Genomic DNA, 17,507 nt, shown 5'->3' on the forward strand with positions numbered 1-17,507 from the left:
TCTCAAAATTCAAATCTCTCTCCATTTCATACAACAATAAGTTTCCAGTGCCTTTCATAGGACCTTGGTGATCATTTTGGGCCTTCTTACTTGATTTTCTCTCAAAATGTCTCTTAAGATCTCTTAGTAGAACTCTACAGTTGGTAATGCTGTTATCAATGGTATTCTCAATTGTAACCTTAAATTCAATATTTCTTCTTATTCTGTATGAGCCATCAGAATAGTATTCCAGCCTTTGTGGCTGAAATATCATATTCTTGCAAATGTCTTCAATTCAAAAATTTGGAAGATCTGGGTTTTTTTTTTTCAAATGTCTTGCAAGCAAGGCATCAGGTTCCAAGAGAATATATCAACTGGTAATCATTAATTTCACAAATATAAGACAGACAGACAAAAAGAAAGAAAGAGAGGAGAGGAAAGAGAAAGAAAGAAAAAGAAAGAAAGAAAGAAAGAAAGAAAGAAAGAAAGAAAGAAAGAAAGAGAGAGAGAGAGAGAGAGAGAGAGAGAGAGAGAGAGAGAGAGAGAGAGAGAGAGAGAGAGGAAGGAAGGAAGGAAGGAAGGAAGGAAGGAAGAAAGGAAGGAAGGAAGAAAGGAAGGAAGGAAGGAAGGAAGGAAGGAAGGAAGGAAGGAAGGAAGGAAGGAAGGAAGGAAGGAAGGAAGGAAGGAAAGAAGAGAGAGAGGAGGGGGGGAGGGAGGGAGAGAAGGAAGGAGGGAGAGGGAGGGAGGAAGGAAGGAAGGAAAGAAGGAAGGAAGGAAGAGAAAGAAAGGAAGGAAGGGAGAGAAAGAAAGGAAGAAAGAGAAAAAGAAAGGACAGAGGGAGGAAAAGGAGAGATGGGGGAAGGGAGGGAAAGGAAGGAGGGAGGGAGAGAAGGGAGGAAGAGAGGAAGGAAGAGAAGGGATGGAGAGAGGGAGGAAGGAAGGAAGGAAGGGAGGAAGGAAGGAAGGAAGGAATGAAGGAAGGAGGAAGGAAGGAGAGAAAGAAAGAAATTAAGAGAGATAAAGAAAAAGAAAGGACAGAGGGAGGAAAAAGGAGAGATGGAGGGAGGGAGGGAAAGGAAGGAGGGAGGTAAAGAAAGGAGGGAGGGAGAGAAGGGAGGAAGAGAGGAAGGGACAGAAGGGATGGAGAGAGGAAGGAAGGAAGGAAGGAAGGAAGGAAGGAAGGAAGGAAGGAAGGAAGGAAGGAAGGATGGAAGGAAGGAAGAAGGAAGGAAAGATTAAATTTATCAAGTACCTGCTATGTGCCAGGCACTGGAGCAGCAAGCCATTTAATACCATAGAACCTACCTGAGGGGGGGGTGTTAAATCAACTTTTTTTCAATCTATTCTTTTTCTTGACCCCTTCCATGTTATTTTCCTCAATGGAAATTAATATTTTCTATTTCCTCCTTATAAAAAAGTGGAGATGCCCCTGTCTGGTCCCAAAATCTAACCTAGACCTTTTCTTGTACATTTCATATGCTTCCATAGCAGACAAAGATGCAATGACTCCCAACGACCCACAGGTCATTCCATAAGTAGGGTTTCACAGCCATGCTCTAAACATTTACTTAACAACCATTTATTTATTAGCACTTGCTAGTGCCAAGTATTCTGCTAAGCTGCAGAAATAACACTATTGACACGTGGCTTTTTTATTTTTTAATGAGGTTGGGACAAGTTGTATCTATCTAGCACAGCATCATAATGTAGTAAAAGGAACATTGGGGTTGGAATAAGTAAAGACCTGGATTTAAATGCCAGTTCCTTAGCTATGACTGTAAGCAAATCATTTTCAGAACCTCAGTTTCCCCTTCTGCATAATGAGGATAATAATACATTGTCTACCTCCCTCACAGGGTAGACATAGATTTAGTGGCTGATTGTGTGTGTGTGTGTGTGTGTGTGTGTGTGTGTGTGTGTGTGTGTGTGTGTGGAGGGCAGGGGGGGAGGGGAGAACAGGATAAACACTAGCCCTGATTTCACTGGAATAGGGAACTCTAATAACCAAAACAGGATGACACATTCTCTGCGCTTATCATCCTGCCTATAAAAAACTTGCCTATAGAAATTCCTGGAGTGCTGAGAGGGTAAGGACATTAGCTTAGATTGATACAGCTGATACACGTATCTAAGGTAGGATTTGCACTGAGACTAAGTCTTGTATAATAAAATATCATCAGGAAAAGTAACATCAAGGCTATAACTTTCCTTTCCCTTCCCACTGTCACATATAAAGATCTGGAAGAGTCCTTAGCAAACTTGTCTACTCCAACACCATCCTTTTTACCAAGGAAGAGATTCTAAGGCTCAAATCTGAAGTGAATTGCCCCAGAACTTAGAGCAAAGACAGAATCAATCTCAAAGTTTTTTTTATTATAATGTCGTTGGTCCTTCATTAACCCATTGGTACACTGTTTAGATACTGGGATAACTCCAATACAATTTCATGTCATCCCCATTCTTCCCATAACATGATTTCCATGATGAAATGTCAGTAATCACTGCAAGTAATGGCAAACATTAACAGATGAGAAGAAAACAGATCCAGATTTTTAAATGTAGAGGAGCCTGCCTAAGAATGATCAGGCTGAAGGATGATACCTTTATTGTAGAGGTCTCCCTATCCAGAATATAGACATTTTTTATTCACTTCTAATCAGGAAGACATCCTCAAAGTCAATAATAATGATGATATTGATGATAATAATAATAGCGTTTATATATCATTTTAAGATTTGTGGGGCATTTAAAAATATTAATTCATTCAGAAAGACTTGGAGAGAGTTGAATGAACTGATGCTGAGTGAAATGAGCAGAACCAGAAGATCGCTGTACACTTCAACAACAATACTGTATGAGGATGTATTCTGATGGAGGTGGATATCTTCAATATAAAGAAGATCCAACTCACTTCCATTGATCAATGATGGACAGAAATAGCTACACCCAGAGAAGGAACACTGGGAAGTGAATGTAAATTGTTAGCACTACTGTCTATCTACCCAGGTTACTTATACCTTTGGAATCTAATACTTAATGTGCAACAAGAAAATGGTATTTACACACATATATTGTATCTAGGTTATATTGTAACACATGTAAAATGTATGGGATTGCCTGTCATCTAGGGGAGGGAATAGAGGGAGGGAGGGAAAATCTGGAAAAATGAATACAAGGGATAATGTTATAAAAAAAGTACTCATGCATATATACTGTTAAAATGTATAATTATAAAATTAATTTTAAAAAAATATTAATTCATTTTATCCTTACACAACATGGGAAATAGGTGCTATTATTATTTCCATTTTACATTTGAAGAAACTGAGGCACTCATAGATTAAATAACTTGTCCAGGATCATACAGCTGGAAAGTTTCTAAGGCTAGATTTGAACTCAGTTCTTCTTGACTTTAGTTTCTAACACTCAATCAACTGCATCACCATTTTGCCCATTCTTTTTCTCCCACTCATGGCTAAGGTTGTTATCAGTGACTACCTGAAAATTTTTGTGGTTATAAAAATTTTAATGTTGGGTCCTAACCTGGTTTATAAACTATTTTAAAAAATAGTTTGATGATTATTTGAATATAAATTGATATCTATATAATCCTACATATTTTATTGTTTTCATCTAAGGAAACATAGGTTTCACCAGATTGTCAAAGAGGTAGAGGATCCATGATTCAAAAAAGATTAAGAGTTCCTGCTCTAGAATAAAACTGAGACATTTCATTGTCTGTCTTGGTCACATACTGCTGTTCCTCACCTAAATCCATTGATGTCTAGGTTACCTTCAATAATGCTGCCAAGAAAAATATCATTTCTCAGCAGTCAAATAAAGTTTACAGATAGTTCTTGCTTTCCATAAAATTGCATTATATAAATTCAACTTTATGGAAAGAATTCTAAATGATGATATTACTTGCCATTGGCAAACACACAAGGAAAAAAAGAGTCACTTTCCAAATACCTCTCAAAAGCATCATCAGGGGCATTTAGGTGGTGCAGTGGATAGAGCACAAGCCCTGAAATTGGGGGACATGAGTTCAAATCTGCTCTCAGACACTTAACACTTCCTAGCTGTGTGACTCTGGACAAGTCACTTAATCCTAATTGCCTCAAGAAAAAAAAAAGCATCATCAGAAAAAAAAAAAAATAAAGTTGCAAAGGTAGGAAAGGAACAACATACTGTACATATATGTTAACGTTACAGTACTGTACATATTTTACCATTAACTTTACCCTTTACTTCATAATTTTGTTACCATAATACAGAATTTAAAATGTCTGCATTTTAGCATGTTTTATGACTTGCATGAAGGAATTATTTTGTGTATTTGGAATACAGGCCAAGAGAAGTGCTCTTTGTATGACATAAAAAGTGCTTTATGTTGACATCTGTGGAATGGTCCACTTACATAAAATGAGAGCTGTTTATACCAAACTTAAAGGAACTAAACCATAATTTTTGTCACGAAGACACAGAAAATCTTCCAGAAGATCTAACAGTAGAAGTATTTTTCAAGTCCATTTAATAGGCTTTGTTCATCCTTCAAAAAAGAAAAGAAAAGAAAAGAAAACTTCTAGATTAGACCCCAAGATTCCCATACAACTCTCACATCTACAACTCAATATAGTTAAGATTCAGACTCGGACTCAAAAATAGTTAATAACTTTCTGTACATCAAATGAGATGATATTTATAAAGTACTTAGCACAATGTTTGGAACATATTCAGTACCTACTAAATGCTCATTCAATTCCATTACTACAGATTCTAAAATAAAATGGAAAATCCCCAGTCTAGCAAAGGACTCAGATTTTCCTCCGTAGTTTGGCTGCCAGCTAAATTTCTAGGTTTATTTTATATTCTTCTCCTTCATTCTACTTGCACTTCTCCGTATACCACACTCATCCTTGGTTTCATACCAGTGGCTCCCGATATCTGGAACTCACTTCTACCTCTTAGAATCCCCAGATTCCTTCCGAGTTGATCACAGGTACTTCCCTCCTAAACAAAGCCTTTCTTTCCTTCCTTCCCCTTTCCTTCCTCCTTCCTCCATTTTTGGTGCTTCCTCATTCCTGAACCCTCAGTTTCCTCTACTGTAAAGTGGGGATAATAGCCGCCTCTGCCTCCCAGAGCTGTCATGAGGATCAAATGAGTTCATTTTGATAAAACACTTCACACAGTGCCTGACACACAGGAGAAATTTAATAAACCCTTGTTTTCTTCCCTCTTCTCCTTCCTCTTCACATATATATTTGTTCTTATTTATCTTTGCACACTCTACATATTCCAAATAGAATTTAAGCTCCTTGACAGTAGGAACTACTTAAGTTTTGTCTTTGTTTTTTGTTGATGTTGTTGAAATGCATAGTTCCATAGGTCCAGGATTGGAAAAGACCCTAAGGAGATGAATAGTCCAATCCCTTCAGAGTAGTAAAGCAATGCCCCTGGCTCTCATGGGTGAGATGCATTTAAGGTAGGATTCACTGCTAGCCCCCGTGTTCTTTCCAAGAGTTTCCATTTTACGGTGTTATTCTCCATGAGCTCATGTTTCTGTTGAATAATTTCCTTCCATCACCCTCCTGCCTGCTACAGAACCCCATTCACCTGTTTCCAATCAAAGCCTTTCCTTCAACTTCACCCAGATCTGCCCACAAGGGGAGGAACGTGTGAGTCCATGCGAGCTGAGAGCTGTCGTGTCTGCATCAGGAATGCCATGTAGACATGTGTTCAGATGACTTAGTGAATACCATCACAGCACATGGGAAGCATATGTGAGCCTGACAGCTCCCCTCTGCCTGTGGATGCTTAGAAAATCCCAGCCTAGGTCAGTGAGGGAAAAGAGGCACTGCTATCCTGTCAAAAAGACACTGCTTTGCTTTATTCTCCAATCAGATTACCTTATCAGCACTTGACTAAGCCAAAGAGATATTAGGTTTGGGAATCATGCTCTCCCACTTATTTTTTTGTTTTGGAAATGTATGTGGGGCAGTATGGATGGGCATCCTTTCTGAAACTTTTAGCCAGCCTTCTCAAATCTACATTCAAATCACAAATTCTAATCACATTTCCTCTTCCCCTATCTTTTATAGACCAATAAACCACAATAAACAAATCCATTTTTAATGTGGAAAAAAAATAAGAAAGATGACCTTTTCCTAACTTTTATTTTGAGAAGTCTATCCACCGGATCTAACATCCTTTTGAAAGATCTGGAAAAACATTAAACTTCATGTTAATGAAATCTGCAGATGATGCTATACTGGGAAAGGCTGCCTGGACAGTTGAGGACAACCCGGTAAAACAACTGCCTCCAATAATTCATTGAGTGGGAGGTTAGGAATATAGTTAAGAAGGAGCCATCTAAGAAACTCTTCCTGTCTTTTGTAAAATTTTTTTTTAAAAACAGAAGGATCTCTAGAAGAGATACAGTTTGCTCAACAGATAGACGAAGCTCAGTCCAGTGTGGAAACAAAGTAGATGGCCAATTAGGTGTGTGTAACATGGAAGAGCAGAGCTATTTTCAGATCTCCAGGCAGAGAGAGGCATTGTATCGCAGAACACACGGCCTTTTCTTCCAAGACTTTTTAATAAGACTGCACCTGGTATGGGACTTCAGTTTTGAAACAGTGCTAGGAGGATTTTTTAATGCATTTTATGAGTTGGATACCTAGGTATCTTTCCTTTTCTTTTCCTTTTAAATTAAGAATCAAAATTGCAGCAAATTTCATTTTTCAAGAACTCACATCAATATAATCGGCTACTGGTAATATATTTATTTCTTTTTATCCTTTACTATTTGATACAACCATGGTACCTGCTGACCTAATGCTCACTTAGGGAAATGAATATTGAAAATGGTCACTCATAATTAAGTTCTGAGAAAAAAAATCATTCATTGGATGTCAGTTCTATCCAAGGGACTGTGCTACATAGACCCTTGGGGAGACTGAGATGAATAAATAAATTTCCTGCCTTCAAGGATTTTACAGAGTAGTGAAAAGACAAAACATAGACACAAAGAGCTATGATTTAAAACAAAAAAAGTAGAAAAGCAGAAATATAATATACTCAAAGGAGCACTTAATTTGGAGTCAGAAATCCTGATTTTGAGGCGGCTGCCTAGGGATCAAATGTTTTCAGTCCAACGATTTGCCCAGCTTCATCAGATCAGCATTGGTTCAAACGTATCCTAGAGGTCTTCTATATAATTCAATCCCCTGATTTTATAGACCATGAAACAGTGGTCTCATGGAGGTAAATACTTGCCCAAATTAGAGTTAGAAGGAATCTTCCATCATCCAGTCAAGAGATGTCAAACTAGATTAAAATGCGATTGAGAGTGTTTCCAAAAATTAAAACACCTGTAACATAGGTAATGTTAGTTTGTGGTTTTCTAAGTCAGTATTTAGCTACAGTTTTAATTTGAGTTTAGCACCGCTGGTCAAACCAAAACCTTTAGTTCACAGATGAGAAAAGATTAACCTCTCCAAGGTCACATGTAACCAGCAGCTGAGTCAGGATTTGAAATCTGGGTAACCTTTACCTCTTGTCACAGAACCTAGGAGTTTTTTAATCTAGAAAAGGGAGATTTGGACTAGCTGGTCTTGAAAGTCTCTCATCTCTCCTATTTGATCTGTGAAATGGAGGACCAATTGCCATCTGTGAGTCTTTGCCTTTCTAGTTCTAACCCTAAAAACCCACCCTGCTCTTTCCACTGCATCAGACTGCCGCCTCTGTTCATTGGAGCCAGTGCAAAAACTGCCTAAAAAATGGCTTTCAGAGCACCTGCCTTATCCGAATTGATAGTTAAGAACTTAATTCTCTTATTAATTTGAGGATTCTTTTCTTCCATCTGCTATTCGGAGAGTGCTGGCTTTTCAATACCCTTCATTGTCTCTCCCTGAGAGCAGCGGATTGAATTTAACCCTCTCTGTGCCCTTAAAACACCTCCCCCACTGGTCCTAATTAAATCATGAGAGAGGAGGATTAAGGTACATATCAGCAAAGCCTTTTGAGGCCTGTTCAGGCACTGCTGGGCCCGGGTTCCTGGGAAGAGGCTGGCCCATTTGCTCAGGAGTTTGACTGTGTTATCAAAGAAGCAATGATGATGAGAGAGAGAGAGACACTTGTAGAGATTGATGGGGAGTTAGGAAAATGATCCTTAATCCATTTATTCCTTGGCGCCAGCAGCCAGAACACAATCTCTGGCTGGCAGGAAGATGGGGAATCCCAGGCTCAGGGATCTCGCTGGGGTTTTCCCACTATTGAGAGTTATAATGTGTTGTAGGGGGAAACCCAGCATTTTACAAAATAAATGGCTGGACACATCTGAGTGTGGGGATTGGGAAGGGGGGCTGATCCCCTGGTCAGAGTAATGGAAACCTGGAGCTTTAGAGGCTTCTCAAATCATTGCTCTCAGTATCTTGTTGCTATTAAAAATGATTGAGGATCTGTCTAAGGAGTTTCTGTTTATATGGGTTATATTTATAGACATTTACCATATTAGAAATAAAAACTAACTTTTAATTTGTCAGCTTTCAGAGACCCCCAGGATTCTCTGGACTACATTTGTGAGGACCACTGACATAAGGCAACCACTCGTTTTTACAGATTAGGAAATGGAAACTATAAAAATTGTGACTAATGATAATTATAATAATAGCGGTAATGAAGGTGCTTCAAGATTTTCAAATAATTTTACAATATCATCTCAGTTGGATCTTCCCAATACTGGAAAACAATAATAATGATAAAAATAATAACAAATAGTAACAATAGCTGAAATGATAATGCTTTAAGGTTTTCAAAATATTTTATTTGATTTTATTTGATCTTCCCAACGCTGGAAAATAATAATGATGATAATTGTAATAATAATAATAGCCAGTGTTTATATAATGCTGTAAGGTTTTCAAAGAAAAATTCATAACAACCCTGGGAGGTAAGAATCATAGTAATAATAATAGATAATATTTGCATAGTATCTATCACATGCCAGGGACTATGCTAAGCACTTTATAATATTTTCTCATCTTGATCCTCACAATAACTCTGGGAAGTAGGTGTTTTTATTGTCCTCATTTTACAGGGTAAGAAAATGAAGGCAAACTGAGATTGTTACTTACCCAGGATTACACAACTAGGAAGGATCTGAGGCTGAATTTGTACTCAGATATTCCTAATCAAAGGCTTGGTAGTCATCTACTTAGATACAGAATTAGGATTTAGAATCATGGATTTAAAGTTGGAAAGGAACTTAGAAGTCATCTGGCCTGCCTTCCACATTGAATAGATGAGAAGACTGAAGACTAAATCATTTGTTTAAGGTTAGGGACCCAAATCCAAAGGCAGGGATTTGAACCCAGGTCCTGTAGTTCCAAAACTAAGATTCTTACTACTGTACCCTACTGCCTTTTTATTAACTATCAAACTCTATCTATAGATATATCTCAATTTATGTGTTTCATTTTCTCTGCCTCTGTCTCTGTTTTCTCTTGTCTTTTTCGTTTCTTTTTCCTTCTCTCCTTCCCATTCTCTTTCCCCTTTTTCTCTCCCTTTCTTTCTTCCTCCATCCAATCCTCTCTGTCTCTCTGTCTCTGTCTCTGTCTCTGTCTCTCTCTCTTACACACACACACACACACACACACACACACACACACACACACACACACACACACACACTAAAAGGGAACATGGGAAATTGTGAAAAGGAGCTCAGCTCCTGGATAATCAGCTTCATCCTGCACATGGGGAAGAGTTCTAAGCAGCTGAGAATAGAACTTGATGATATATGAGTCTTGTTAGAAAAATAGTAACTCCCATTTGTGGTACTGCTTCCTACTGAGGTGACTTTGGACAAGTCTGTGTATCCTTTGGTACAGTTCAGCTTCTCTTCTAATTATGACTGACATTCATTAGTGCTTTCCATATTATTATATATGCATCTCCTAATAAGTCTATGAGGCAGAACCACAGGAGCTGAAAGAGTCTGTGGAAGTTTTCTCATCTAGTTCAAGCTCCCCATTTTGCAGGTGAGAAGACTGAGACCTGAAGCCAAGAAGAGGTCTATCCAAGTTTAGCCAGCAATTGCCAGTGATGGGATCTGAACCCTTTTCCTCTGACTCTCAATGGTCTTTAGACACCATCACTTTGTTCTAAATGATGAATGAGGAAAGTTGACTGTAATCCCTTCAAGTTTATGTCAGCCATCTATGGGACTTGGGGGCTCAGTTAGATTGAAATGCTCATGTACCTTATGAAAAACTTATATGATAACTGAAAATATTTCTGTAAAGATATTTAAATTCAATTCTTGTTTCTCTAACAATAGATGTTTCCATTTTTATTTTATATGTGAAGAAAGTGGGACTGAGAGAGTAGAAGTGACTTTGTCCATGGCCGTACAATTACTAAGTATAAATATACTTCATCTCTTACTATCGTTGTTCATCCTTCATTCCCAAAATGGACCAAAGACATCATGAGAGTGATTTCTTGACTTCCTAGTGAAACAGAACTGAGCAAAGTCCTCAGCCTCAAACTCTCCTCCAGGGTCCTCAAAATCTAGTGACAAGGCAAAAGTCAAGGTCCTTATGTCTACTCTGTCCCAATTCCTGGTTCACATCCCATCAGGCTACCCACCCAAGCCATCTTTTCACTTCCCACTCCTTTTCTACCTCTTGTTCCAAGCACCAAATAAATACATTCTAAAAATGGAGTATTAGTCAACTAGCCCTCGAATTAATGATGATCTTGGAATGAGTCAATAGTCAATAAACATTTGTTAAATGCCTACTATGTGTTAGGCAGTGTTCTAAGCATTGGGGATATAAATATATATTTATATATAAGCTCTCTCTCTCACATAACCTAATGACTAACTCTACTTCTTCCAGTGAGATGGAGGTGGCCCATCAGGCTGGCAAATCCTAAGAACCTTTGGCTCTTGCTATCTGCCTTCTCCATAGGCAAACATTTGGGACTTCTGGGCTGTTCCATCTTTCCTAAAGCAGGTCTCTCTTTTATGTGTTACCTTCCCTAAATAGAGTGTGATTTCCTCGGGAACAGGGAATGTTTTACTTTTTCTGCTGCTCTCCTCAGTACCTGGCACGCAGTGTTTAATAAATATCTTTCTGTCACTCCTCAACTGTGACTATCAGACCAAAACTCATTTCTCTGACCACCATTCCCCTAGAAGAAAGTAAACTCTTTGAGGTTAGAGAAAATAAGATCAAAGATTTCAAGCAGGAAGGGCCCAAACTGTCTCATTTTTTCTATGTGTATTCCCAATGCTTAGCCTGGTGCCAGCACATAACAAATGTGTGGTAAATGATTATTCATTCATTTATTCATGAGCCCACATCTTTCTGACTCCAAGTCTGATATTCTATCCAACCTCAAAAATAAAGTGAAAGATTGCATGAGATGATCTATAAAATTCCTTCTGGCTCTATCTAAATTTATACTCCTCTGATAATAGCAGTTTTAAGGACTGCCTAGCACCTTCTCCACAAAAGCCCTGCAAGGTATAGGATCCAAGTATTGTGCTTCCTGTTATAATAATAATAATAGTTAACATTTTTATAATACTTTAAGGTTTGAAAAATACTTTACATTTATTTATGCTCACTACAAGGATTATTGGCCCCATTTCACAGATGAGGAAATAAGTTCTAGGAAATGAAAACACATTACAAAAAGGACTGGCATTGGGATGATGGAGGGAGGGCCAATCACAGAACCTCTAGGGAACTCCTCTCTCCCATTCTCCCCATCACCCTCCCAAAAGAAACAAAAAAACAAACTTTAGAGGATAGAAACTGATGTCATACATTTCTTATATCCATTAGAAGTAAATTGGAAAATGAGATTCCTTCTCTTAAGAGCCAGGGGAAGAGAATGGATTTTAGAGAAACTTGAAAGAAACCACAGCTCAGGATTGAAAGAATGGTGAAAGCCAGGACTTACTTTTATTTTCGACCTGTCAATACTGTCAGTTGAAGACTATTGTTGGCCTGCGGCTAGAGTATTTCAAGCACACTGGTTCTTTTGTTGGGTATGTCCCAGTGAAGAGGGGGAAAGAAAGCTTTCCCTTTGGATCCAGATGCTGCCTGTTTGGGGATCTAGATGCTCTAACTCTGAGGGTTGCCAAAAACAAGTGGGCTCTCCTGATACCCTCCCTCACCATTCTCCCCCACCTCAAGCTAATCACACATATACACACACACACACACACACACACACACACACACACACACTCAACAACAACAAAAATACAAAATACTCCTGCTCTGGGACACCAAATACTAAAGTGGCTGAGTTCCATGTTTTCATGAAACCAGAACAGGAAGAAAGGAGAAAGGATTTGACAATGGTGCTGTTGGCTTGCATTGGGCAGACGAAGCATTTGCACCATTTTGGGGTTGTTTCCAGCTCATAGGACCAAAGATTTAGAGGTTTGGGGGACTCTAGGGAAACTGAAGCCTAGAAAGAGGAAAGGAAAGAGGAAAGTCCACAGCAGAGGCAGGAGTAGAACTCAGAGCCTCAGTTTCTTTAGGAGCAGTTAGTACTGCTATCTCTCTGTTTTCATGCATGGTCCTTGAGCTCATTCCCATCTTCCAGAATGGAAGTGTCTGGGTAACTTCTACTATTCTTTTCCATCTTTTAAAAGAAATGACTGACTGATTACCAGAATTGAAGCCTGCCTAGAGCATAATGCTAGACATGTAGTCAGGGAAATCTAGGCTCAAATCCCATCTCAGGCACTTACTAATTGGGTGATCTTGGCCAAGTCACTTAACCCTGTTTGCCTCCGTTTCCTTATCTGTAAAATGAGCTAGAGAAAGAAATGACAAACCACTGTAGTGTCTCTTTCAGGAAAACCCTACATGAAGTCACAAAGAACGAGGTGTGACTGAAAATGACTAAACAAAGGACCTGGAGCCAGGTCTTGAGAGAATAAGGTGAAGAACACTGGTTCTACACTCAGAGAACCTTGATTCAAATCCCACTTCTGCACAGCCATCATCTTGGGTAAGTCATGTCAATCCCTGTACTTCAGTTTCCTCATCTTTAAAGTGGGGATTTAGACTGAATGGCCTGCGAAGTCTTCTCCAAGTCTCTGTTTATAATATTTTGATTCCAAGGCTGGTTTTCCATCAATAATAACCTGTTCTCAAAAACAAACAAACAAACAAACAAACAAACAAACAAACAATAATAATAATCTCATACTGTTGTTCATCCCTACCATGATTGCTGAGGACTCTTCTTCAGCAAACCAGAAGGTAATCTCGAACAAATTTATCACTTTTGGGCCATGAGTGTTCTCTTTCTCTTCCAGACTTTTAAATTTTTATTCTGATGAGCCAGGGGTGGGCAGAAGTTGGGTGATTTGTTGACAAAAAAAAATATGAAAGCTTGGCTCTGAGTATGATAAGCTTAGCCTGGTACCAGCAGCTACGCTGTGGGGAGGTACTCCCATGATTTCACATTATTATCATTATTATTGATAAAAAAAAAGTACATTTCTTTCCAAATAAAGTTCTTTGCAGTCATTTCTATTATTTTTCAGAAGAATCTCTAAGACTAAATTGTTTTAATAGAGGGAGATGGAGTCAGTCAGAGTTTATGAAGAAATTCCACCCCCCCAAAAAATGGGCTTAAAATATGACTTTTGGCAGTGAGGTTCCATGTTCCCAATATTGTTGTTAACTTTGACTCTTCCCCATAGTTGCCTAGGTACTAAGGGGTTAAGTCACTTGCCCAGGGTCAAAAACCCAGTATATCGCTAAACTTTCTTCTATCTTTGATTCTTCCTCCTCTGTCACCATTTGGAGTCAATCAATTGTCAAGTCTGCTGGTTTGTGCTTCTACCATCACTCCTATATCTGTCTTCTCGTTCTTATTTTCATTAGTACCCTTCTCGCCCAAATGCTCAGGATGATCTACTTACACTATTACAATAGCTTCTTAACAGATTTTCCTGCTTATTTTCTTTCACTTTCCCAATCTATTATACTTTACTAAACAACTTCCTCATGTTGCCATTTGGTTATTGATAAACTATTCAAAATCCTACAATAGCTCCTGATTGATTAGTCAATCAAATTAATATTTATAACTGATATCTATATGTTTTGAGATTGACATTATCATCATCTTCATCATTTCCATTTTTAGACTGATGAGACTCCTTTCCTACTCTAGATCTATGATTTATTAGGGAGAAGAAAGGTCATCATCATCATTGCTGTCTTCTCCCAATTCCCAACCCTGACCAGCATCAAGCTGTTCTCTGAACTCATATTCTAGAAGGTACAAGTTGCCTGCCCTTTCGTAGCTTTACAATCAAAGATATTACATATAGAAATGCTATATATGGCTTAAAATAAGGACAAAGGTACAAGGGATGGTTTTTCCATTTCCAAACAATGAGACTTCTCATCTTCCTCATGTTCTCACTTTGCAGACATGATGGCAAAATCCCAGTGAGGTAGATATAAATAAAAAAACAATGAACTTTTATATCAAACTTCAACACTGCCAATAATTTATTATGGGACTTTGAGCAACTTAGTTTTTTTTTTTTGGGGGGGGGAAATAATAATTGACATTTCAGGGTGTTTTAAAGAACTCTATTTTGAGTTTTAGCAAATGAAATAGATCTTGTAGGTTTTATTATTCCCAGTTTACAGATAAGTAAATGGAGTCCCAGAAGAATAAATTCCTCATAATCACACTGCTAGCAAGACTCAGAGTAAACATTCAAAGCTACATCTTCCTGACTCAAAGTCCAATAGTCTCTACACTATCCAATATTATTCTCTAGAACAAATAAGGTAAAAGGAAATTTTTAATTGAAAAATGTATTCTAAAATGAGCTAAACTGATGTAAAAAAATCACCTCTATACTTAAATGTTTGAATATCATCATCTCCAAGATCCACTCCCTCTCTAAGAGTGTGAATCTGCCAGTCTCAACAATGTAAAACTTTTAATTCAGTTTAACACATATTTACTGCTACATATGAGACACTGGACAAAGTACTGTAGAGTTAAAAAAAAAAAAAGAATCAGGCAGAAAAAAAGTCTTCCCAAAGCTCCCATGTTCTCAGACAACATGGAAATAACTATACTACAAAGCAAACTTTCCCCTAGGGGAATTTGTGGTGAATTGAGAGCACATTCTGTTTGGGGCAACCAGGAAAGATCCTCAAGGAGGTAATATTTCACATGATCTTTGAAGGATACACAAGATATTAATAAGCAGAAATTGGAGGGAATGATTCTAGGCATAGAAGTACCAAAATAAAATTAAAGATAGGAATGTAGGGCATATCTATATGATACCAGCTCACCCAGTGCAGAGGAATCATGTTGAAAAATAGGAGGAGGAAGGGTTGTGAAGACAGATTAGATCCATAAGGCTCAAAGGCATTAGAATATAATTCATTAGGCACCAGGGAGTCATTGAAGGTTTTGGAACTTGAGAATGATGTAATTAGAGCTGACCCTTCAGAAGATTAATTTGGCAACAGAGAATAGATTAGAGTGGGAAGACACTAGAAGAGGGGCCAATGCAAGGGTCTGGGCAAGAGCAATAAAACGTAGAGAAGTAGAAAATGAAACAGCAGACACAAAAAATATTGTGCAGCTTGAGTCAACAGGATCTGACCACTGATTACATATGGAGGCTGAAGGAACAAGAAAAAGGCTTTATCTGAAGAACTGTCTATAAAATTTTCTCCCAATGTTTTGCTTTCTTTTTGATCTAGACTACATTGGTATGGTTTGTTCAAAAACGTTTTAATTTAATGTAATCAAATTATTTATTTTATACCTGACTTGTTTACCTATCCATATCCCTGAGTCTCCTAAGTAATATGTTACCTGTTTAAATTTTGTTGTAATATTTCTCTTTATATCTAAGTCATGGAATCATTTTGAGCTTAGCTGAATAAATGATGAAAGTAAAGATTATATAAACCCAATTTCTGCCAGACTTGCTTTCCAGATTTCCCAATTACTTTTATATGGTCTAGAATGTTCACAGCAGCTCTATGGTAGCAAACAAATGGAAATTGCAGATACTCATCAATTAGGGAATGACTGAATAAGTTGTGGTATGTGGTCATGATAGAATAATACTGTGTTATAAAAAATGATGAGTTCAATAATCTCAGAAAAAAGCACACAAATTTGCACCAAAATGGAGCAAAATGAGCAGAAGAAAGAAAAGGTTGTATATGGTAACAACAATATTGATTTAAGAATAGCTTCAAGCCACCAAATCATTTTTATTATTATAAATACCTAAATTAACTACAAAGAATATTGTCTGCATCCAGGGAAAAAACTGATAAAAAGAAGTACTTATAAAATGATTTTGCATATATGTTTGTGTGTGTATGTGTGTATGTCTATATCCATATATTACTTCCTAATGGTAGCCATTTCTAGGATAAGGGAGATGAAGAAAAAAGGAGAAAAAGAAATAAAGGAAAAAAGAAATTTTCATGATAACTGTATTATGTATTTAAAATAAATAGCAAGTCTCACATAATCTTTCATGACTTGCTCAGTTTGAATTTATTTATCCACATACCTTGGAAAGTTTCATGTGCAATCATTTGTTTTATTATACTACGTTATGGAAATTTTTGTTTTATCCCATAAATTATTTTTTTAAAAAGAAGCAGCAGTGGAGACTCAGCTTTTGAAATGGATATACTAGGGTAGGGCTTAAATTTACTGGGTAAGAGCTGTGCACCTGGAAAGAGGGATTTAAATAAAAACATTTGGGAGGAGGCAGATTTGGTTGCCTCCCCCACTCTTGTTCTTATAATCTGTCTTCTTTACCTGCTATTATTTTTTATTCATTATTCTAATGAATGAATAAAAATGTATTACTTATTATGTAAATTTTGTAACATTTTTCAAATAACAACACAAAGTAAAAGCATTGTTGTCCTCGTTGGTTTATATTCTAATAATGGGAGATAACAATTATAAAGAAATAGCCAGAAAGAGGTGTTCTAGCTTGGGAAACCACTGAGACAGTGAGTAGAGCCAGAGGTTAGTTGACTGACTTGATTTTTTAGAAGCCAACTAATTATGGATCAAGAGGCAGAAAGGAAAGAGTGAGCAGAAAATGGTAGCTGGAGAAAGAAACCATGCTTCTAGGACTTATGGGCTGGGTAGTATAGCACCTCCTGATCATGATGCCGAGGGCCAGTGGGATTGTGGGTAGGAACAGCAGTGACCACATACACAAAACATTGAGATTTCAGTCCTGGTTCTGCCCCCTCTGCCCCTTACTACCCATGTGACAAGTCATAACCCATACCTCTAGATCTCAGTTTCCTTTTCTGTAAGATGAAGCAGTTAGACCAGCTCACCCCTAAATCTATGCTCTTATGATTAACCTAAATACACACTATGCAGTTTAAAGCTTTCTAAGGTAAATCAATTCAAACACAGCAAAGTCATCAAAGATTTTGTCCGAATTCATTTAT

At 37.7% G+C, this 17,507-nt stretch overlaps 2 long non-coding RNA genes across 9 annotated transcripts in view; one reads left to right on the plus strand and one right to left on the minus strand.

Moving 5' to 3' along the window:
- The window catches only part of LOC141551936 (uncharacterized), a 484,713-nt gene that overhangs the window by 327,343 nt on the left and 139,863 nt on the right, over window positions 1–17,507 (minus strand). The gene's annotated exons all lie outside the window — the stretch shown is intronic.
- The window catches only part of LOC141555869 (uncharacterized), a 68,100-nt gene continuing 63,557 nt past the window's right edge, over window positions 12,965–17,507 (plus strand). The window contains exon 1 of the long non-coding RNA XR_012486373.1: window positions 12,965–13,023. This is a non-coding gene — a long non-coding RNA (uncharacterized LOC141555869). The remainder of the gene's footprint in view (window positions 13,024–17,507) is intronic.

Source organism: Sminthopsis crassicaudata, chromosome 1 (assembly GCF_048593235.1).
Source record: "Sminthopsis crassicaudata isolate SCR6 chromosome 1, ASM4859323v1, whole genome shotgun sequence".
Taxonomy (NCBI): domain Eukaryota; kingdom Metazoa; phylum Chordata; class Mammalia; order Dasyuromorphia; family Dasyuridae; genus Sminthopsis; species Sminthopsis crassicaudata.